Genomic DNA, 25,288 nt, shown 5'->3' with positions numbered 1-25,288 from the left:
AAAGCAGTAAGTGCCACCAAAGCCATACCCGGACAGCGGAGAAATCAGCGGTGCTCACTCATTTAACCAACAAAGAAGCAGAGCAAAATGTTGAATAGGTGGCAGATATATATGAGCAAGGGGCATTTTAACTGTTAGTGTTTTTTGATGACCCGCTGTATTGGTTCATTTATTCCCCTTATGTAGGGTAAGGTTATGATCTCTTTGTACTTTATTTCAGGTTTTTCTTCGGGTTTCCTCTTTGATGTCTTTATCTTGTATTTTACTTATTGTTACCCTTTTTTGATGACCCAAGTTGGATAGCGGCAGTTTTTGAGTGCATATTTTCTAGCTTGTTCTTCTGTTATGATTTTGGTCCGTTCATAGTTTGTTTTCATGACTGATAGTTTGTGTGCTGTGGGATGTTCGAAGGTCCACAGTAGATATTGGTCGGTGTGTGTCGGTTTTCGATGAATAGTAATGTTTTGACTGCCGTCATCTTTGCAGTGGATTTTCATGTCCAAAAAAGAAATGATCCCATTCATTTTCTCTTCCTGTGTGAATTTCCATATGAAACATCCACCCATCCATTTTCTACCGCTTGTCCCTCTCGGGATCGCGGATGGTGCTATCTCAGCTAGATTCAGGCGGAAGGCGGGTTACACCCTGAACAAGTTGCCACGTCATCGCAGGGCCAACACAGACAGACAACATTCACACACTCGGGCCAATTTAGTGTTGCCAATCAGCCTTCTGAATCAACATGAGCGGCGGTTGTGTAAACGAACGGAGGACATTCAGTTAACAGACAGTTGCGATAGCCGATCAGATCACAAGTTGTTGACAGCAAAACTTACTTGTCACTCCCAAGTATCCACTCACATGTTGTGAATTACAAAAGCAGTAAGTGGCACAAAAGCCATACCCGGACAGCGGAGAAATCAGCGGTGCTCACTCTTTTAACCAACAAGGAAGCAGAGCAAAATGTTGAATAGGTGGCAGTTATATATGAGCAAGGGGCATTTTAACTGTTTTAGGTTTTTTTTCATGACCCACTGTATTGGTTCATTTATTCCCCTTATGTAGGGTAAGGTTATGATCTCTTTGTACTTTATTTCACGTTTTTCTTCGGGTTTCTTCCTTGTTGTCTTTATCTTGTATTTTACTTGTTGTTCCCCTTTTCTGATGGCCCAAGTTGGATAGCGGCAGTTTTTGAGTGTTTATTTTCTAGCTTGTTCTTCTGTTATGATTTTGGTCCGTTCATAGTTTGTTTTCATGACTGATAGTTTGTGTGCTGTGGGATGTTCGAAGGTCCACAGTAGATATTGGTCGGTGTGTGTCGGTTTTCGATGAAAAGTAATGTTTTGACTGCCGTCATCTTTGCAGTGGATTTTCAAGTCCAAAAAAGAAATGATCCCATTCATTTTCTCTTCCTGTGTGAATTTCCATATGAAACATCCATCCATCCATTTTCTACCGCTTGTCCCTCTCGGGATCGCGGGGGGGTGCTATCTCAGCTAGATTCAGGCGGAAGGCGAGTTACACCCTGGACAAATTGCCACGTCATCGCAGGGCCAACACAGACAGACAACATTCACACACTCGGGCCAATTTAGTGTTGCCAATCAGCCTTCTGAATCAACATTAGCGGTGGTTGTGTAAACGAACGGAGGACATTCAGTTAACAGACAGTTGCGATAGCCGATCAGATCACAAGTTGTTGACAGCAAAACTTACTTGTCACTTCCAATTATCCACTCACATGTTGTGATTTACAAAAGCAGTAAGTGCCACCAAAGCCATACCCGGACAGCGGAGAAATCAGCGGTGCTCACTCATTTAACCAACAAAGAAGCAGAGCAAAATGTTGAATAGGTGGCAGATATATATGAGCAAGGGGCATTTTAACTGTTAGTGTTTTTTCATGACCCGCTGTATTGGTTCATTTATTCCCCTTATGTAGGGTAAGTTTATGATCTCTTTGTACTTTAATTCCGGTTTTTCTTTGGGTTTCTTCTTTGTTCTCTTTTCCTTGTTTTTCAATCAATGTTTACTTATATAGCCCTAAATCACTAGTGTCTTCACATCCACATTTAATGTTTTTTGACTTGTTGTTCCCCTTTTTTGATGGCCCAGGTTGGATATTGGCAGTTTTAGTGCGTATTTTCCATCTTGTTTTTTTGTTATGATGTTGGATTGTTCATTGAGTGTTCTAACGACTGATAGTTTGTGTTTTACCAGCAGCTGAATATCCCAAATCTTTTTATGAGTCGAGTATACACAAATAATATTTTTCTTGAACCCACAAAAATTAGGTTAAAAAAATAAATTGGAGAACGAGAATTGTCTTACGTAGTCTTCGAGGTGAAACGTCTTCTAAGACAACCTGAACAGACCAGTTATGATGGATTCAATACACTGAAAGTACAAAGACCTAGTTGTTTGAGAATGTTTACACATGTAGGAGGATTTTCATGTCAGAGGATTGAACAGAATCCAAAAAAATCCCTTTCACTTTAATGTATAAATGTAGAATTGTTGACTTTTTCCACAAACAAAGAAAAGTTTTTGGGATATCCAATCACAAGTTGCGTATACAGGAGGTAGCACAGGAGCTGAACAGAAATCTCGCCGGTACTCACAAAGAAAGAGAGTAACATGTTGATTAGATGGCAGATATATATTTGCAAGGCCTTTTTCAAGAAGGAGACTTAAGAGAAACTACATCTTACGAGACAAGATCGGCGATGAACTGAAGAAATGCCCGCCATTTCAACTCAAATCGACTTTGAGGGGCTATATGGCGTCGAATGGGTGCTAAAAATTAAGAGTTCATATTATTAATTTCTTAATTTTTTCACATTTTAATGTTTTTTGTCATTTTAATTTTAACTGTACCACATGAGAAAATTGTCACATCTGCGTTTGTTTTCAACTTCCTTGGCTTACAAACAGGATGCAAAAAGGAGGGCTGTACAGTGCGAGCATCTTAGTCGCATTTCTGACGCAAAACAAAAACAAAAAATAGCACGCGTGCAAATACAGATTTTAACCCTTTAATTTGCATTTTGCTCCGAAAATAAATACATCCAAATTTGATCAAATTAGAGCACATTTTCCAACATCTGTGCAGCATGTTTGATATCAACTTAAACCATAATCAAATGGGCAACTGATTGACGCGGAAGTGTCACTGATCATTCTTTGCACCTTGAAGATATTTTGTTCAACAATGGATATGTCACACCTATGGATCATGTTTTGTTTTGTCATGTTATGTTTTTGATTTTGGACATTCCGTCACGTTTTGCACTTCCTGGTTTTGTTTCCATGCCAACGTATTAGTTCCCACCTTGTCACGCCCCTGCCCTCAGTCCCGCACCTGTTCCTGATTACCACAGCCAGTAGTAATCTTCTTTCTGTTCATCATTCTGAGATCCTCACACACTCGCACGCACCCTACCCATGCTGTCCGAACCTTTTACGTCCTGTCCACAGTTCCATGCCGAGTAAGTTTATATATTCATGCCACAGTGCACTCTTTTGTTTCATGTCTTTAGTCTTGCCATCGTGCTGATTAAGTTTATAGTTGAATTGTCTTTCATGCCCTTGAGCAGGTTTTTTTGTTTAGCCAAGTTTCTTCCTCCATTGTGAGCGCTTTTTGTTTATTTGTTTATTAAATAAACAACCATGTACTTACATTCATGCCACATCATCCTTGCATCGAGGAACCACAAACATCCACAGCCCCAGCCTGACAGGATATTTCCATATAAGGATTGGTTTATGGACCACACGATATCGGGATATGAGTACCACATAAGATATGCTGATGCGGGTTTATTGATCAAGCGGTATAAAATGGATGGAAGGGGTTTATTGATTTTTAAATGCGCCAGAAAATAACGTGTTTCTGTACACTGTTGGTGGTGATTGGACCAACGTACAAGAAACACCACCATGTCATCTGGAACGTTCCGAGGGTGGCGATTGCTTTATTAAACAAAACCGCTTGCTGTCAGTCCTAACCATGCCAAAACAACATCAACAAAACTCGGAGTAACCTTACTCTCTCGCGCCAACAAACACACCTGCTCACCCACTGGTGCATTCAGGGGCACACACACACAGCCGGACATCTTAAATTGCAACAATAAACCTAACTGCCGGGTCGCTCCGCTATAATTGCCGCCATGGAGGCATCTAGCCCGAAAAAATGGTATTTTCACATTTTGGGAGTCCAACATCGTGAGGCTTTCGCACTTGCTGAGGGATTCAGTCGTTTATTGACGATAACCCTTCATTTTTGAGAGAAGAGACAAGTTGCTTGAATTAAATATGATAATTTTCCTAATCTGTGTCAAGTCCCACTTTGACTAAACATACACACCCACTTTCCTTTACAATAAGCAGCTTTGGTTTGGAACTAAGCAGAGGCGGCGTATTGATTTTCCACTTTGAGGCAATTGTGCGATGCTATCTGAGATGAGGGATGAAAAGGAGCGAGATGAAGGGTCGTGTGTGCATTTCCTCCACAGATTGATATCCTCCTGGTGCGTCAACATCATGCCAGCTGATCTCAGCACTGTGCCATAGTTTTGGTCCATTTCCTGCTGTGGTTAAAATGTAGAACTCTAGAGCGAGTAATTGAATGATCAAAAAGGAGAAAATATCAACAATTGACCACCGTCGCCCAAACACAAGCTACTCTCTGCATCCATTATTCAGGTTAATTAGGGTGTATGCTTCCTGATGGATGTGAAGCAGCCCTGTGGATAAACTCTAACAGAGGTAATGGGATCAATATTGGATCTTAACTACCCCGAATAAACACTTTTCAGGTCACAGGATTCTTGGGTCTGACAAGCCCCAGTTACCCTTCTTTGTCAGAGCTGTTTTCCTAACAAATGTGCTCCACTGAAATACAATAAAGCAAAGGTATTTATAGATCTTGGTCAAATCAATTAATCAACTAATAAATGAATTAAAAATACTTTAATACTATGCCGGCATTGAAAAATTGCCACGTTGTTTTCAACTTCTCTCGCTTTCAAACAGGATGCAAAAGGAGGGCTGCACAGTGCGAGCATCTTAGTCTCATTTGTGACTCAAAACAAAAACAAAAAAATAGCACATGTGCAAGTACAGATTTTAACCCTTTAATTAGCATTTTGCTCTTAAAATAAATACATTTGATCAAATTAGAGCACATTTTTCACCATCTGTACAGAGTGTTTGATATAAACTTAAACCATAACCAAATGGGCAACTGATTGACGCGGAAGTGTCAGTGATCACTCTGTGGACGTTGAAGATATTTACCGTATTTTTCGGATTATAAATTGCTCCGGAGTATATGTCGCACCGGCCGAAAATGCATAGTAAAGAAGGAAACAAACATATATACGTCGCACTGGAGTATAAGTCGCATTTTGGGGGGAAATTTATTTGATAAAATCCAACATCAAGAACAGACATCCATCCATCCATTTTCTAAAGCTTATTCCCTTTTGGGGTCGCCGGGGCGCTGGCGCTTATCTCAGCTACAATTGGGCGGATGGCGGTGTACAAATTTTAATCGAAGTTAATCGCACTATTTCTCCGATTAATCGCGATTAACTGCATTGTATACGCAAAGCCCAATAATGAATTCAAAAGTAGTGTGTAGTGCACCTTTTATTGGAATATTCTCCCACATGAACAAAAGCGCCAAAACATTTGTTGTGCAAACACAATTTAAATCAGTCCTTGTTAAACAGTAGCAGTTAAATAGCATATTTTATGAAAATCAACTCCAAAAATGTAAATACAAACATTTAAGCTTATTGCCACTGCCAGGGTATTTAAGTTATCCTGTTTGTTATGGAAAATAAATATAATCTACATACAAATCTCTGAGCCACAATCATAACATCTGAACAGGCAATTTCTGAGGTAACAGCAGAAACATTTTTTTTTATCAGGGTCTTATGTTTAAAAAAACCTATATTATAGGTAGTGGGCTGTTTTAGGGAATTTTTGATCAAATTATCCGTAGTAGCAATATTAATAATGTTGTGTTTATTCTGCGTAGTGCACTTAAAATAATTATGACCATATCTAGGAATTGATATGATGGGAATTTTCCGATTGTTTGCTTGGTGCTTTGATAAACTGAACGCATCATATACATGGTACTATATTGTGATGTTATGAGCCAGGGAAAAAAAGAACTACCCTACCCAGCATGCAACAGGAGTGACGAGCATGTGCGGTAGCCCGGTATAGGTTGTGTCGCCATGACGGCATCTTGTATGTTGTGATATGCACGCTCTGAAAGTAAACGTTAAGAACTCAGCCAACACTCCTGGTCTGCATTATTCATAAATAGACAGACAACACATATACTCCGCTGCTTCACAGGCCGCTGGATGTAGCCGGCAAAGTATTCCCATGCTAGCTAGCCGGTCTAGCAAGCACGCCTCATTCAGTCCAAAACGGCCCGATCTATCCACATCCAGAATTGTCTGGCGGTCGTAAGTGATCCCGGAGTGACCACGCTGTAAGCCAGCCATGAAATTTGCAGAATTGTCCGGTATTTTTGCCAAATGTTCCATCTTTACCAAGAGCCCCTCGAAGACGAAGTACATCCGGGAGATGCCATCTTGTTAAGAAAAGGCGTTAACAAAATAAAAGCATGTAAACAACATACGCAAATGTGCGATAAAATAATTGTCGGCGTTAATAGATTGATGAGTTAACTCATAATTAACGCATTAATTTGCCCACTCCTAGTATTTATAGATCTTGGTCAAATCAATTAATCAAACAATAAATTAGTTAAAAATACTATAATACTATGCCGGCATTGATAAATTGCCACGTCTGTGTGCGCTTGTTTTCAACTTCTTTCGCTTTCAAACAGGATGCAAAAGGAGGGCTGCACAGTGCGAGCATCTTCGTCGCATTTGTGACTCAAAACAAAAACAAAAAAATAGCACATGTGCAAGTACAGATTTTAACCCTTTAATTTGCATTTTGCTCCTAAAATAAATACATTTGATCAAATTAGAGCACATTTTTGACCCTCTGTACAGAGTGTTTGATATAAACTTAAACCATAACCAAATGGGCAACTGATTGACGCGGAAGTGTCAGTGATCACTCTGTGGACGTTGAAGATATTTACCGTATTTTTCGGATTATAAATTGCTCCGGAGTATATGTCGCACCGGCCGAAAATGCATAATAAAGAAGGAAACAAACATATATACGTCGCACTGGAGTATAAGTCGCATTTTGGAGGGAAATTTATTTGATAAAATCCAACACCAAGAACAGACAGACATCCATCCATCCATTTTCTACCGCTTATTCCCTTTTGGGGTCGCGGGGGCGCTGGCGCCTATCTCAGCTACAATTGGGCGGATGGCGGTGTACACCCTGGACAAGTTGCCACCTCACCGAAAGTGCATTATAAAGAAGGAAACAAACATATATACGTCGCACTGGAGTGTAAGTCGCAATTTGGAGGGAAATTTATTTGATAAAATCCAACACCAAGAATAGACATCCATCCATCCATTTCCTACCGCTTATTCCTTTTTGGGGTCGCGGGGGCGCTGGCGCTTATCTCAGCTACAATTGGGCGGATGGGGGTGTACACCCTGGACATGTCGCCACCTCATCGCAGGGCCAAGAACAGACATTTGAAAGGCAATTTAAAATTGTGGAGCGACGCAGCCGACGGAAAAGATGGCGGCAAGGAGGCGGAGAATGCCGCCGCAATCGAATTCGAGTGCGTGGCGCACTCACCGGGAAAAATTTACATTTCTTCTGACAGAGCATAAAAGGGGAGAAGGAGGAATGATCGGGGAGGAAAGAGTTGGAGAGCCTGCAGAAGCAGATGAACAGCAAAAGCGATCCAAGAGCGACAGAGAGCGAGCCATAGAGGACGACGACGACGGCGGCTGAAAGAGCGGACCGTGAGCGAACAGCAGAAAGGAGCAGCTGCAAAGCGATCTGACCCACCCTGAAGCTTGTTTATTGAAAAATAAATCAGAGTCAAACCTGCTCAAGATTAAAATGTCCTTCCTTGATGGTCCAGGGAACCCACACAACAGCAAGCGACTGTCACAAAAAAAAAAAAAGAATAATGAACAGGCTAAATAAGTAAGTGTACGTTATATGAGGCATAAATAACCAACTGAGAAGGTGCCTGGTATGTTAACGTAACATATTATAGTAAGAGTCATTCAAATAACTATAACACATAGAACATGCTATACGTTTACCAAACAATCTGTCACTCCTAATCGATAAATCCGATGAAATCTTCTACCTCGATGTCGCTTCTAAACAACTCTGCCAACTCCAAAGGTATGCGCCGCTTCCTCTTGTCGTTTTCTGCTGCATATTTCACTACGTCCGTCTTATAATCTGCAGTACATGATATCCTTTTCAGTGACATTTTCGTTCAGCCCTTGTCAGTTTTTATACGTTACTGCCAACGATGAAATGATCCATTTCGATGGCTACGGCAGTAGCATATAGCATATATCAGTTAGCATTCCATGACCCACAATGCACTTCTGCCATGACCCTCCCCCGCCAAATTCTTATTAGTTGAAGTGTGTGTGTGACGATTGCTGACATTTTCTTGGTCTCTTCCGCGAATTAGATAAATAGTATTATTTGATAATTTTTCGGTAATGTGTTAATAATTTCACACACAAGTCGCACCCCCGACCCAAGTTTGAAAAAAAAATGCGACTTATAGTCCGAAAAATATTGTAGTTAAGTCAATGGATATTTCCATATATGGATTAATTTATGGGCCAAACGATATCAGGATATGAGTTTTGATCCATGTGGTCCAGCCCTACACTCGTGTTACCCACAGTGTTGGGAAGTTTAGGGATGTTCTCAGTGTTTATTTACACATTTTGATGGCATTGTTTTTATTTGTATGAGGGCACATGTTTACCTTGTTTGAGTGTTAATAATGAAATTGTGATATTTCGGTCCTTGGCCCTGCACTCTTCGGCATCTACATGCTGCCGCTAGGTGACATCATACGCAAATACGGTATTAGCTTTCACTGTTATGCTGATGACACCCAACTATCTCTACATGCCCCTAAAGCTGACCAACACGCCGGATTGTAGTCAGCTGGAGGCGTGTCTTAATGAAATTAAACAATGGATGTCCGCTAACTTTTTGCAACTCAACGCCAAAAAAACGAAAATGCTGATTATCGGTCCTGCTAGACACCGACCTCCATTTAATAATACAACTCTAACATTTGACAACCAAACAATTACAAGGCGACTCGGTAAAGAATCTGGGTATTATCTTCGACCCAACTCTCTCCTTTGAGTCACACATTAAAAGCGTTACTAAAACGGCCTTCTTTCATCTCCGTAATATCGCTAAAATTCGCTCCATTTTGTCCACTAACGACGCTGAGATCATTATCCATGCGTTTGTTACGTCTCGCCTCGATTACTGTAACGTATTATTTTCGGGTCTCCCCATGTCTAGCATTAAAAGATTACAGTTGGTACAAAATGCGGCTGCTAGACTTTTGACAAGAACAAGAAAGTTTGATCACATTACGCCTGTACTGGCTCACCTGCACTGGCTTCCTGTGCACTTAAGATGTGACTTTAAGGTTTTACTACTTACGTATAAAATACTACACGGTCTAGCTCCATCCTATCTTGCCCATTGTATTGTACCATATGTCCCTGCAAGAAATCTGCGTTCAAAGGACTCCGGCTTATTAGTGATTCCCAAAGCCCAAAAAAAGTCTGCAGGCTATAGAGCGTTTTCATTTCGGGCTCCAGTACTCTGGAATGCCCTCCCGGTAAAAGTTTGAGATGCCACCTCAGTAGAAGCATTTAAGTCTCACCTTAAAACTCATTTGTATACTCTAGCCTTTAAATAGACTCCATTTTTAGACCAGTTGATCTGCCGTTTCTTTTCTTTTTCTCCTATGTCCCACTCTCCATTGTGGAGGGGGTACGGTCCGATCCGGTGGCCATGTACTGCTCGCCTGTTTATCGGCTGTGGACATCTCTGCGCTGCTGATCCGCCTCCGCTTGGGATGGTTTCCTGCTGGCTCCGCTGTGAACGGGACTCTCGCTGCTGTGTTGGATCCGCTTTGGACTGGACTCTCGCGACTGTGTCGGATCCATTGTGGATTGAACTTTCACAGTATCATGTTAGACCCGCTCGACATCCATTGCTTTCCTCCTCTCCAAGGTTCTCATGTCCCACTGGGTGTGAGTTTTCCTTGCCCTTATGTGGGCCTACCGAGGATGTCGTAGTGGTTTGTGTTGTGGTTTGTGCAGCCCTTTGAGACACTAGTGATTTAGGGCTATATAAGTAAACATTGATTGATTGATTGATATTTAAACCATTTCATATTGCTCCTATATTGTTTTCTGTGCTAATGTTTTTCATTTGGAAGCACCATTATTAGTAGTGAAAAAGCTAAGCCTACAGCCCTGAAGAGGGTTCACTCTGTGCATTGCCCCTGGCACCTGTTTATTCAATAGCATGATTAAATAAACAATCAATCCTCTTGTCAAACATCCACAATCTTTGTCTCAGTTGGTGGAGGCATGGCCGATAGCTTACACACACACAGGATGTACGGACAGAGCCTGGCTTGTCGTGACTCACCAGTGAGAAGCACCTCAAGGTAACACAAATGAGGAGGGAAAGATATGATTGCAAAGCCTGCATGGGAATATGTCTGCTTCAAAACCAAATTAAATATATGAATATGAAAAAATATGAGGCAATGAACACGGAAGAACGAGACATTATGGTGAATTTGTTAGGAAATTATGGCAACAACAAAACAAACCACCTGACCCAGTTTTTGTTCTTTTTGAGAACAGAAACGGAGTTCATTTATATTTTTTTAATTATTTTGGATTATTAAAATTAGGGCTGGGCAACAATTAAACATTTTAATCCGAGTTAATCGCACTATTTCTCCGATTAATCACGATTAACTGCATTGTATACGCAAAGCCCAATAATGAATTCCAAAGTAGTGTGTAGTGCACCTTTATTGGAATATTCTCCCACATGAACAAAAGCACCGAAACATTTGTTGTGCAAACACAATTTAAATCAGTCCTTGTTAAACAGTAGAAGTTAAATAGCAGATTTTATGAAAATCAACTCCAAAAATGTAAATACACACATTTGAGCTTATTGCCACTGCCAGGATCACCCACATCGGCGGTCCTCTCCAAGGTTTCTCAGTCATTCACATTGACGTCCCACTGGGTTGAGAGTTTTTCCTTGCCCTTTTGTGGGCTCCGAACCAAGGATGTCGTTGTGGCTTGTGCAGCCCTTTGAGACAATTGTGATTTAGGGCTATATGAATAAACACATTGATTGATTGATTGATTGATTGATTGACTGACATTGTAGAAATTTCAGAACTAAAGCCATGGCAAGTCGTTTTCCCGACAAGACAAGACTAAATTATCGTTGTTCGAGTTGAGACGTCTTCATTGGAGGAAACACCTTTTCTTGCTCTTTTCCGCTTATAGGAGGAAGGGAAGTGAATTATATTTATATAGCGCATTTTCTCTAGTGACTCAAAGCGCTTTACAGAGTGAAAGCCAATATCTAAGTTACATTTAAACCAGTGTGGGTGGCACTGGGAGCAGGTGGGTAAAGTGTCTTGCCCAAGGACACAACGGCAGTGACTAGGATGGTGGAAGCGGGGATCGAACCTGGAACCCTCAAGTTGCTGGCACGGCCACTCAACCAACTGAGCTGAACCGAGCTTAATGTCTGTGTTAACATTTAGTTGAGTGCATTGATTTAAAAATAAATGTTAAATAAAATGTAGACATGAGGGCTGTACAACAATATTTACTTTTGAATTAAGCACGATTCCTATTTGTGACAATTCTTACTAAATTTGAAAAAAAAAAAAAAATACAAATTTTTTATTAATTTACATTTTTAAATGTGTCCTGTCCAACCAAGCAAATGATATTGTTGATGTAGATGCTCTTTTTGTGCTGTAGAGACTCACTTTAGAAAAGAGGCGTGTTGGATACTTGTTGCCTTATTTGTGTTTGACTTTATTAAATGTTTGGGTAGCATTTATTAACAAAACCTGTTTTATTTTGAGCAATATAAATTAATCATTTATCAGACCGTTTGTCTATTGTATGGCGGAATGCAGGTACCGTATTTCCTTAAATTGCCGCCGGGGCGCTAATTAATTTAAAACCTCATCTCACTCTTGCGCTTACCAAAGGCATGTGGTAAAAGTAAGCACGCGCTAATTATTTTAAAACCTATTCTCACTCCGGCACTCACCAAAGGCATGCAGTAAAAATTTAAGTGTGATGTAAGTTTGGACCTTAAATCCTACTGAATAACTCTTAATGTTCTTCCCTTTATGCGATTTCAAATTAGCGGTATTGAAATCAGCCTCCTCCAGGGGAAGCGTCACTCGAGACGTCACGAGTTTGACCAGGCGGTAATACTAAGCATGCGCTAATTATTTTGTGAAGCGAGATAATTCAAGGCAGGCGCATAGTATATGCCCTGCGGCAATTAAAGAAATTAAAGTATTTTTTTAACATGCCTCAAAACAAAAACTTGGACTTTGGGACATGCTCTCCCTAAGAGAGCATGAGGAGGATGAGGTGGGCGGTGTATATTGTAGCGTCTCGGGAGGAGTTAGTGCTGCATAGGGTTCTGGGTATTTGTCCTGTTGTGTTTATGTTGTGTTACGGTGCGGATGTTCTTCCAAAATGTGTTTGTCATTCTTGTTTGGTGTAGGTTCACAGTGTGGTGCATATTTGCAATAGTGTTAAGGTTGTTTATACAGCCACCCTCAGTGTGACCTGTATGGCTGTTGACAAAATATGCATTGCATTCGCTTGTGTGTGAAAAGCCGTAGATATTATGTGATTGGGCTGTCATGCAAAGGCAGTGCCTTTAAGGTTTATTGGTGATCTGAACATCTCCCTATGTCCGTGTACCCGGCGCCATTATAAAAAGTCATACATTTTACTTTTTGAAACCAACACAGATAACTCTGATAATTACATTTTAAAGCATTTATCGCCTGATAGTATCGGCAGTCCGATATTATCGGACATCTCTACTGTAATTTGATTTTGATATAATTTTTTCATCTTGATAGATTGAAAATCAACACCAACGATTTGACTGATGAACATTATCACATCATTTATTCAGAAAATATAAATAACAACATATAAAGATAGAATACTATTAACCGCAACATGTCATTATTGTTTGGTGTGGGTTCACAGTGTGGCACATATTTGCAACAGTGTTAAAGTTGTTTATACGGCCACCCTCAGTGTGACCTGTATGGCTGTTGAGCAAGTATGGATTGCATTCACTTGTGTGTGAAAAGCCGTAGATATTATGTGATTGGGCTGTCACGCAAAGGCAGTGCCTTTTAAGGTTTATTGGTGTTCTGAACTTCTCCGGAGCTATAACAACATATAAAAATAGAATACTATTAACCGCAACATGAAAGTGTAAAAATCAAAACAACAAAATTAGGATTTGTGCAATTTCAGAACGCATTTGTTTTATTTTTAAACAAAGAAAACCATCTGAACTTGTCTACATTTTTAAGTTATCGCGCCGTGAATTTACCAGTCCGGCCCACTTGGGAGTAGGTTTTTCATTTGTTGGGTGGCGCAAATCTCGTCATCTCCTGGGGTGAATTAGCAGTCACTTCCATTCACCCAAAACATTTTCTCTCTCTGAGAGAGCTTGGGGAGGTTGGGGCGGAGGGGGGGGGGGGGCGTGGTTAAGGTGGGGCGGTGGTAAGTGGTAGTGGGGGTTCTATATTGTAGCGTACCGGAATAGTTAGTGCTGCAACGGGTTCTGGGTATTTGTCCTGTTGTGTTTATGTTGTGCTAGGGAGCGGATGTTCTCCCAAAATGTGTTTGTCATTATTGTTTGGTGTGGGTTCACAGTGTGGCGCATATTTGCAATAGTGTTAAAGTTGTTTATACGGCCACCCTCAGTGTGACCTGTATGGCTGTTGAAAAAATATGCCTTGCATTCGCTTGTGTGTGAAAAGCCGTAGATATTATGTGACTTGGCCGGCACGCAAAGGCAGTGCCTTTAAGGTTTATTGGTGATCTGAACATCTCCCTATGTCCGTGTACCCGGCGCCATTTTAAAAAGTCGTAAATTTTACTTTTTGAAACCGATACGATAACTCTGATAATTACATTTTAAAGCATTTATCGGCTGATAGTATCAGCAGTCCGGCCCACTTGGGAGTAGATTTTTCATTTGTTGGGTGGTGCCAAACCTGTCATCTCCTGGGGTGAATTAGCAGTCACTTCCCTTTACCCAAAACATTTTCTCTCTCTGAGAGAGCATGGGGAGGTTGGGGGGGCGTGGTTAAGGTGGGGCGGTGGTAGGTGGTAGTGGGGGTTCTATATTGTAGCGTCCCGGAATAGTTAGTGCTGCAAAAGGGTTCTGGGTATTTGTTCTTTTGTGTTTATGTTGTGTTACGGTGTGGATGTTCTTCCAAAATGGGTTTGTCATTCTTGTTTGGTGTAGGTTCACAGTGTGGCGCAAATTTGCAACATTTTCCCACCATCCGAGCGTCTCCACCCTCGCCCCCCCGCCCACCAAACCCTCTCATCTCCACCACCACCACCCTCCGTCTCTTCCCTGCTGTCACGCTCCGGCTTTCATTCTGCCGCTACAACTTTAAAAGGCTGCAACAGAGAGCCAAAAAACAGGGGCGCAAAAGGGGATATCGTGCCAACGTGTGCCAAAGGAAAGCGTCAAATTGTCGAGAGTGAAGCGCCTAAGGCAGAAATGTTGAGATAATGGTTTCATTTGGAGAGATAGCGGTGCGGCCCTTGAAGGGCGAACCCCCTCGGATGGGCAGATGAGTTAGTTGCCCCTCTCTTTTCATCCGTCTGCCGCGAGATCGTGTTGTCCTTTAAGCCAAGGGAACATTGGACCCTTTGCCTTAAACTAACCCTGACAATCAGAGCTTGGGGGGGGGAGAGAGAAGGTATCACACAGCTTCATGCCTGCAGGCTCTTTAAACATAAAAGGCACTCACACAGATTCAGTGCAGGCTCACGCTTTATGCACACAAAGGGGAACAAAAAAACAAACCTCATGAAAAAAGGGCCATAAATGATGTAAATGCATCGTCAATCAAAGGTTTATGTTTGGATGTAAAGGCGACGCATTGAACGGTCAGAGAGACGCGACCGGCTCGGAAATGCGAAACATTCTAGAATGAATATTCATAAAAGCTTTTAAAAGTGGCACCGTAGTTTTCTGCTTTATCCATAATGGAGCTTATCTATTCTCCCGTCCAAAGGCAAAACCTGGTAACTCACGTCTAGCTGATTTTGAGAAAACAGAGGAAAACCAATCCATCTCGATGCTGTCTTACAAAGATCTACAAAGTCATCAAACGTATAGAATGTTTTCTTCAGCTTTCATTTTCTTGCCGATTTGAGCCATGGATTGAATCTGCTCTCATGAACGTGTGCCCTTTATCACAATCTGGGGTGGGCCCCATTCTGCGTTTGCACATTGGTGCAAGAGCCGTGTACGGCATCCAGTTTTTATTTGGACCTCCACAATTATCTGCCCAAAAGAGTATGCAAGGGGAAGAATCAAGAACAGTACATTTAATAAAGGTGCTTGCAACGTCCTGGGCCGATCTTCCAAACGTCCCCTGGTGCCATAATATCACATGACCGTCGGCCCCCAATCGTCTCATTAAAGACAATAAGGCGACTGACAAAGAAGCTCCGATCGGTCCCTTGAGATACTAGGTTTTTCTGTTGTATCTACGCGGTTCTGTGGTAGTTGCTAGGTACTGCCATGCGCGTAACAGCTTACTTACGGAACAAATGACAATATCGCATACACTAATGTAAAGCATATCACCTAGGAACTCCATCCATCCATCCATTTTCTACCGCTTATTCCCTTTTGGGGTCGCGAATCTTTCGTCCTCGCTCAAATTAATGGGGGAATTGTCGTTTTCTCGGTCGGGATAGCTCTTGCTGCTGGAGGCTCCCGTTATAAACAATGTGAGGACGTGAGGAGCCCTCACACTTGTGACGTCATCGTCTGCGACTTCCGGTAAAGGCAAGGCTTTTTTTATCAGGACCAAAAGTTGCGAACTTTATCATCGATGTTCTCTACTAAATAATTTCAGCAAAAATATGGCAATATCGCGAAATGATCAAGTATAACACATAGAATGGACCTGCTATCCCCGTTTAAATAATAAAATCTCATTTCAGTAGGCCTTTGAAGTTCATATGTGAGTCAAAGCAGGAGGCCAAATACTTTTGGCAATATAGTGTATGTTACACATTCTTGTGTTCTTATCTCTTTGTGGGTTGATCCAATGGGGATATATTATGCCAGTGGGTAAAATGTTGCTTTTATATGGGAAAAAATGAATTATGGATCATGAGATATGTCTGTTGCAATCAGGCTAAGACCACACATACAAACATGTCCAAAATTGTGGTAAAAAGTAGCCTCTTACCGGAGATCTGTGGAGTTTGCGCCGTCCTTGTATCTGCCCAGAGACTGGCCTCAAGACACCCGTGGACACACCCCTCCGATTATCAGGTACTATTTAATTTCACTAAAACACTAGCAACACAATAGAAAGATAAGGGGATTTCCCGGAACTATCCTAGTAAATGTGTCTAAAAACATCTGAATCCGTACCAATGCAATCGCCTTTTTTTTTCTAATCCTTCGCTATCAATATCATCATCCACGAATCTTTCATCCTCGCTCAAATTAATGGGGGAATTGTCGTTTTCTCGGTCCGAATAGCTCTTGCTGCTGGAGGCTCCGTCATCGTCTGCGACTTCCGGTAAAGGCAAGGCTTTTTTTTATCAGCACCAAAAGTTGCGAACTTTATCATCGATGTTCTCTACTAAATAATTTCAGCAAAAATATGGCAATATCACGAAATGATCAAGTATGACACATAGAATGGACCTGCTATCCCCGTTTAAATGAGAAAATCTCATTTCAGTAGGCCTTTGAAGTTCATATGTGAGTCAAGGCAGGAGGCCAAATACTTTTGGCAATATAGTGTATGTTACACATTCTTGTGTTCTTATCCCTTTTTGGGTTGATCCAATGGGGATATATTATGCCAGTGGGTAAAATGTTGCTTTTATATGGGAAAAAATGAATTATGGATCATGAGATATGTCTGTTGCAATCAAACTAAGTCCACACATACAAACATGTCCAAAATTGTGGTAAAAAGTCGCCTCTTACCGGAGATCTGTGGAGTTTGCGCCATCCTTGTATCTGCCCAAAGACTGGCCTCAAGACACCCGTGGACACACCCCTCCGACTATCAGGTACTATTTAATTTCACTAAAACACTAGCAACACAATAGAAAGATAAGGGGATTTCCCGGAACTATCCTAGTAAATGTGTCTAAAAACATCTGAATCCGTACCAATGCAATCGCCTTTTTTTTTTCTAGTCCTTCGCTATCAATATCATCATCCACGAATCTTTCATCCTCGCTCAAATTTATGGGGGAATTGTCGTTTTCTCGGTCCGAATAGCACTTGCTGCTGGAGGCTCCGTCATCGTCTGCGACTTCCGGTAAAGGCAAGGCTTTTTTTTTATCAGCACCAAAAGTTGCGAACTTTATCATCGATGTTCTCTACTAAATAATTTCAGCAAAAATATGGCAATATTGCGAAATGATCAAGTATGACACATAGATATGTCTGTTGCAATCAGGCTAAGTCCACACATACAAACATGTCCAAAATTGTGGTAAAAAGTCGCCTCTTACCGGAGATCTGTGGAGTTTGCGCCGTCCTTGTATCTGCCCAAAGACTGGCCTCAAGACACCCGTGGACACACCCCTCCGACTATCAGGTACTATTTAATTTCACTAAAACACTAGCAACACAATAGAAAGATAAGGGGATTTCCCGGAATTATCCTGGTAAATGTGTCTAAAAACATCTGAATCCGTCCCAATGCAATCGCCTTTTTTTTTCTAGTCCTTCGCTATCAATATCATCATCCACAAATTTTTCATCCTCGCTCAAATTAATGGGGAAATTGTCGTTTTCTCGGTCCGAATAGCTCTTGCTGCTGGAGGCTCCCATTATAAACAATGTGAGGACGTGAGGAGCCCTCACACTTGTGATGTCATCGTCTGCGACTTCCGGTGAAGGCGAGGCTTTTTTTTATCAGCCCTAAAAGTTGCGAACTTCATCGTCGGTGTTCTCTACTAAATAATTTCAGCAAAAATATGGCAATATCGTGAAATGATCAAGTATGACACATAGAATGGACCTGCTATCCCCGTTTAAATAAGAAAATCTCATTTCAGTAGGGCTTTGAAGTTCATATGTGAGTCAAAGCAGGAGGCCAAATACTTTTGGTAATATAGTGTATGTTACACATTCTTATCTCTTTGTGGGTTGATCCAATGGGGATATATTATGCCAGTGGGTGAAATGTTCTTTTTATATGGAAAAAAATGAATTATGGATCATGAGATATGTCTGTTGCAATCAGGCTAAGTCCACACATACAAACATGTCCAAAATTGTGGTAAAAAGTCGCCTCTTACCGGAGATCTGTGGAGTTTGCGCCGTCCTTGTATCTGCCCAGAGACTGGCCTCAAGACACCCGTGGACACACCCCTCCGACTATCAGGTACTATTTAACTCACTAAAACACTAGCAACACAATAGAAAGATAAGGGGATTTCCCGGAACTATCCTAGTAAATGTGTCTAAAAACATCTGAATCCGTCCCAATGCAATCGCCTTTTTTTTGTTCTAGTCCTTCGCTATCAATATCATCATCCACGAATCTTTCATCCTCGCTCAAATTAATGGGGAAATTGTCGTTTTCTCGGTCAGAATATCTCTTGCTGCTGGAGGCCCGTTATAAACAATGTGAGGACGTGAGGAGCCCTCACACTTGTGATGTCATCGTCTGCGACTTCCTGTAAAAGCAAGGCTTTTTTTTATCATCACCAAAAGTTGCGAACTTTATCATCGATGTTCTCTACTAAATAATTTCAGCAAAAATATGGCAATATCGCGAAATGATCAAGTATAACACATAGAATGGACCTGCTATCCCCGTTTAAATAAGAAAATCAAATTTCAGTAGGCCTTTGAAGTTCATATGTGAGTCAAGGCAGGAGGCCAAATACTTTTGGCAATATAGTGTTTGTTACACATTCTTGTGTTCTTATCTCTTTGTGGGTTGATCCAATGGGGATATATTATGCCAGTGGGTAAAATGTTGCTTTTATATGGGAAAAATGAATTATGGATCATGAGATATGTCTGTTGCAATCAAACTAAGTCCACACATACAAACATGTCCAAGATTGTGGTAAAAAGTCGCCTCTTACCGGAGATCTGTGGAGTTTGCGCCGTCCTTGTATCTGCCCAGAGACTGGCCTCAAGACACCCGTGGACACACCCCTCCGACTATCAGGTACTATTTAATTTCACTAAAACACTAGCAACACAATAGAAAGATAAGGGGATTTCCCGGAACTATCCTAGTAAATGTGTCTAAAAATATCTGAATCCATCCCAATGCAATCGCCTTTTTTTTTCTTTTTTTCTAGTCCTTCGCTATCAATATCATCATCCACAAATCTTTCATCCTCGCTCAAATTAATGGGGGAATTGTCGTTTTCTCGGTCCGAATAGCTCTTGCTGCTGGAGGCTCCGTCATTGTCTGCGACTTCCGGTGAAGGCAAGGCTTTTTTTTATCAGCACCAAAAGTTGCGAACTTTATCGTCGATGTTCTCTACTAAATAATTTCAGCAAAAATATGGCAATATTGCGAAATGATCAAGTATGACACATAGATATGTCTGTTGCAATCAGGCTAAGTCCACACATACAAACATGTCCAAAATTGTGGTAAAAAGTCGCCTCTTACCGGAGATCTGTGGAGTTTGCGCCGTCCTTGTATCTGCCCAGAGACTGGCCTCAAGACACCCGTGGACACACCCCTCCGACTATCAGGTACTATTTAACTCATTAAAACACTAGCAACACAATAGAAAGATAAGGGGATTTCCCGGAACTATCCTAGTAAATGTGTCTAAAAATATCTGAATCCGTCCCAATGCAATCGCCTTTTTTTTTTCTAGTCCTTCGCTATCAATATCATCATCCACGAATCTTTCATCCTCGCTCAAATTAATGGGGAAATTGTCGTTTTCTCGGTCCGAATAGCTCTCGCTGCTGGAGGCTCCCGTTATAAACAATGTGAGGACGTGAGGAGCCCTCACACTTGTGACGTCATCGTCTGCGACTTCCTGTAAAGGCAAGGCTTTTTTTATCAGCACCAAAAGTTGCGAACTTTATCATCGATGTTCTCTACTAAATCTTTTCAGCCAAAATATCATTTCAGTAGGCCTTTGAAGTTCATATGTGAGTCAAGGTAGGAGGCCAAATACATTCTTGTGTTCTTATCTCTTTGTGGGTTGATCCAATGGGGATATATTATGCCAGTGGGTAAAATGTTCTTTTTATATGGAAAAAAACGAAATATGGATCATGAGATATGTCTGTTGCAATCAGGCTAAGACCACACATACAAACACGTCCACTTGGAGACACAGTCAGCGGCTGTCATGCACCATTTGGTCGATCAAAGGCCTGAAAAATCAGCAGCAGCTGCCTTTGACATGCGTTTGAGAGCCTGATTGTATTTCATATGCATGAAACAGCAGACACATTTTTGGGTATGGAGAAGTCTAGTTCAGCAGCAAAGTGTACAAGGGTATGATTTGTAAACATGATTGATAATGCATCCTCAGGGTGAGAATGGCTTATATATCCGGTGCCGTCTTTGCGATTGCTTCCGATCAGAGCTGTGCCAGCAACAAGCTCACAAATCTGATAGTGGACTTCAGAGGTAAAGGGCTTGGTCATCGTCCAAGGAAGCTGAAAGGTGCTGACAGGCCAAGTGGCCTTTGCAGTTAACTGTGGCAAAAACTCCAGAGTGGGAGGAATTCGGTGACGCTATGGTGCATGACTCTCAGTCAGCATTTGAGGCGGAGGGGACAGAAACCTTCCAGCCTTTAAAACCCCGGCCGAGTCATACCAAATACTATAAAAATGGGACTCATAACATCCCTGCCTGGCACTCCTCAACAAGGGTTGAAATTGGGGGTTAAATCACCAAAAATGATTCCCGGGCGCGGCCACCGCTGCTGCTCACTGCTCCCCTCACCTCCCAGGGGGTGATTAAGGATGATGGGTCAAATGCAGAGAATAATTTCACCACACCTCGCGTGTGGGCGACGATCATTGGTACTTTAACTTTAAAGCCAGTCTGCAGCAAGACTAAATGTCTATCAGACTGCGTGGTCGGTAGTAGTGGGTTTCAGTAGGCCTTTAAAACCCCGGCCAAGTCGTACCAAATACTATAAAAATGGGACTCATCACATCCCTGCTTGGCACTCCTCAACAAGGGTTGAAATTGAGGGTTAAATCACCCAAATACTATAAAAATGGGACTCATAACATCCCTGCCTGGCACTCCTCAACAAGGGTTGAAATTGGGGGTTAAATCACCAAAAATGATGCCCGGGTGCGGCCACCGCTGCTGCTCACTGCTCCCCTCGCCACACCTCGCGTGTGTGCGACAATCATTGGTACTTTAACTGTAAATCCATTCTGCGGCAAGACTAAATGTGGCCCAGACCCAGGTCCATCACATCCTCCCACACGAGCCACCAACAGCTACACCTGCTGGGGGTCCAAAACAATCCCACACACACACAATCCCCACCACTACTCTCCATTACTCCTCCGCACGGACTCACCACACTCCAGCCGCCTCTGCTTGCATCATCCGCACACGCCAGCGGATTTGCAGACATGCATTTCGCCCCCCCCCCAGGCAAATTAACACTTCCGCGCATACCCCTTTTTTTTCCAAACGGAGTACGTGCAAGACTGTAGAAACACATTGGAGGGTGTAAACATGGTATTGATAAAAGAGGAACGATGCAGGGGGGATATTTCTCACCTTCGCTGTGAGGCGTGCACGCCTCAAACGGGCGAGTGTGAGGAGAATGTGGCGAAGACATCCACAGGTGGAGTAATCAGGGCCAGCGGAGCCTGTAGGCGCAGAGTGCTGGGACTCCTTGTAGGAGGAGGGTAAAGCATTGGGGATTATGGGGGGGGGATCAGTCCAACAATGGCGAGATAGGGAACACAAGGACAGGGCCACCGGCTGAATAGAGACGCAACACAAAGACCACAACCCTCAATAATTTAGTTTATGTCACAGTTACCGACGCTCGCTCTGTGGTGGCGTTTATTCCGTGCACCAGCCTCTGGATGTTCGACGTTCTGTATATGTCTACTTTACTAATGGCCTTAACTCAAAATGCAAGCAAGCGGAAAAGCTGTGGTGTGCATCAAAAAAAAAACTCACCAAGAGCAGAATGTACTGTATTGCTTTTTTAACACATAGTCTACATCTTATTCATGTCTAAAATGTACTGTGACACAGCACTTGTCTTCTTTTCTGTGATTAGGTTGTGGCACTCGGAAGAAAGATACATGCAAGCAGAGTAGTGGATTTTTTTTAAAAAAGCTTTTATAATTGTAAAGGACAATGTTTTATCAACTGATTGCAATAATGTAAATTTGTTTTAGCTAGTAAACGAATCAAAATTATGACTTATTTTATCTTTGTGAAAACATTGGACACAGTGTGTTGTCAAGCTTATGAGATGCGATGCAAGTGTAAGCCACGGTGACACTTTTATTTTTGTTTTTATAAATGTCTAATGATAATGTCAATGAAGGATTTTTAATCACTGCTATGCTGAAATTATAATTAATATTGATACTGTTGATGATAATATTCATTTTTGTTTCACTACTTTTGGTTTGTTGTGTGTCGTGTTTGTGTCTCCTCTCAATTGCTCTGTTTATTGCAGTTCTGAGTGTTGCTGGGTCAGGTTCGGTTTTGGAATTGGATTGCATTGTAATGGTATTGCTGTGTATTGTTTTGTTAAATTGATAAAAAATTTAATAAAAATAAAAATAAATTTTTTTAGGAATGAGAAGCGAACAACGTGAGAATCGCGATTCGTATTTGAATCGATTTTTTCGCACACCCTAATATATATATATATATATATATATATATATATATATATATATATATATATATATATATATATATATATATATGTAGGTGTGGGAAAAATCACAAGACTACTTCATCTCTACAGAACTGTTTCATGAGGGGTTCCGTCAATCATCAGGAGATTTTAATGGAAGCATTCACATACAGTGGTTTATATAGGGCACAGAGTGGGTGGGTACAGGCAGGCGTAGGGTGTGGTGATTGGCTCATGTGTTACCTAGGAGGTGTTTCCGTCTGTGGCGGCATGTTGAAAAGATTTCACTGCGCTTGTTGAGGGATGACAGGTCTGGATGATATATAATAAACAGTTTCTCTTTTAAGCATAGGTTGCATCTTTTATTACCACTGTCGTAAGGTGTGCTGCATGCAAGAATTTGCCATGTTATTGAATATTCAACATTATTGTCTTTGAGGTTCCAAATGTGTTTGCTGAGTTCTGTAGAATTCCGCAAAGTCTGGTTCCTAAAGGAGGCGTTGTGATTACTCCATCTCGTTTTGAATGCTCCTTTGGTTAATCCTACGTACGTGTCGGATGTGTTAATGTCCTTGCGTGTTACCTTAGCTTGGTAAACGACTGATGTCTGTAAGCACCCACCGTTGAGAGGGCAATCAGGTTTCTTGCGACAGTTACATTCCTTATTGGTTTCGGAGTCGTTTAGTCTGGGGGTAGGCAGTCCTTTTGCAATTGCTTTGTTGTGGTTTGAAATGATTTGTTTTATGTTATTCACACAGCTGTAGCTCAATTTAATGTTGTTCTTGTTGAATATTGGGGAAGTGTTTGTCGATCAGAGTGAGGAACTTGTGGCCGATGTTGGTTGAGACGTTTTTGCTGAATGGCGAATTGTACCAGATGATGTTGTTTCGTTTTCTGCTCTTTTTTGGTTGGTTTCCTGGAGTGGGTTCATAGGTACATATTGGGCTCTACCACGGTATCGAGCACTATTCTCTGGATAATCCAATCAAGACATATATATATATATATATATATATATATATATATATATATATATAAATTAACAACACTGGCATGGTTTCTTAAAGACGGGCTCTTTACTTGAGTTTATGCCGTGAAAACTACAGGACAGGACATGAAATACAATGGTTTTAGAAATAGTTCAGTCTTAGGCAAATAGCTACCTCGTGGCCGCCTGCCACTCCGGAGGTTCTTGGGTAGCAAATATTTCAGTCTTGTGCAACTAAATGAGCGTACAAAAATTAAACCAATGCACTCCACAAGTATACAGAACAATTCAACACAATATGACAAATACCTTGTTCAGCTCGCCAAATGTTCTTACTGCTGCTGATGGTTCAAAGTCTTTTGCATGTCTGCAACCCCAAATACTACACCAAAATCTTGCGAGAATAGCGGTGTGACAAAGGAAATAAATTGCCCTTTTTATAGTAAACCAAATGTGTCTTATTTACAAAAAATATAACGTGAATTCACAACTATAATAATTTTCAACAAAAAATGTTAACCCTTCAAACAAAAAATATTAAGTGTAAGTTTCAACACTTATATATTTATATATATATATATATATATATATATATATATATATATATATATATATATATATTAGGGGTGGGCAAATTAATGCGTTAATTACGCGTTAACTCATCAATCTATTAACGCCGACAATTATTTTATCGCACATTTGCGTATGTTGTTTACATGCTTTTATTTTGTTAACGCCTTCTCTTAACAAGATGGCGTCGCCGGGACGAGGGGCTCTTGGTAAAGATGGAACATTTGGCAAAAATACCGGACAATTCTGCAAATGTCATGGCTGGCTTACAGCGTGGTCACTCCGGGATCACTTACGACCGCCAGACAATTCTGGATGTGGATAGATCGGGCCGTTTTGGACTGAATGAGGCGTGCTTGCTAGACCGGCTAGCTAGCATGGGAATACTTTGCCGGCTACATCCAGCGGCCTGTGAAGCAGCGGAGTATATGTGTTGTCTGTCTATTTATGAATAATGCAGACCAGGAGTGTTGGCTGAGTTCTTAACGTTTACTTTCAGAGCGTGCATATCACAACATACAAGATGCCGTCATGGCGACACAACCTATACCGGGCT

At 41.4% G+C, this 25,288-nt stretch overlaps 1 protein-coding gene and 1 long non-coding RNA gene across 4 annotated transcripts in view; one reads left to right on the top strand and one right to left on the bottom strand.

Annotated features, from left to right (window-relative positions):
• The window catches only part of grik2 (glutamate receptor, ionotropic, kainate 2), a 607,548-nt gene that overhangs the window by 445,852 nt on the left and 136,408 nt on the right, over window positions 1–25,288 (bottom strand). The gene's annotated exons all lie outside the window — the stretch shown is intronic.
• The window catches only part of LOC133561585 (uncharacterized), a 210,791-nt gene that overhangs the window by 183,239 nt on the left and 2,264 nt on the right, over window positions 1–25,288 (top strand). Inside the window, exon 3 of one of the 2 annotated variants that reach the window (XR_009808736.1) lies at window positions 7,802–8,031. The exons of the other annotated variant lie outside the window; for it this stretch is intronic. This is a non-coding gene — a long non-coding RNA (uncharacterized LOC133561585). Of the gene's footprint in view, window positions 1–7,801; window positions 8,032–25,288 lie in introns of those variants that run through there. 2 annotated transcript variants of the gene reach the window in all.

The sequence above is a fragment of the Nerophis ophidion genome, linkage group LG11 (assembly GCF_033978795.1).
Source record: "Nerophis ophidion isolate RoL-2023_Sa linkage group LG11, RoL_Noph_v1.0, whole genome shotgun sequence".
NCBI classification, from domain to species: domain Eukaryota; kingdom Metazoa; phylum Chordata; class Actinopteri; order Syngnathiformes; family Syngnathidae; genus Nerophis; species Nerophis ophidion.
This window is presented reverse-complemented; position numbering and strand designations above follow the sequence as displayed.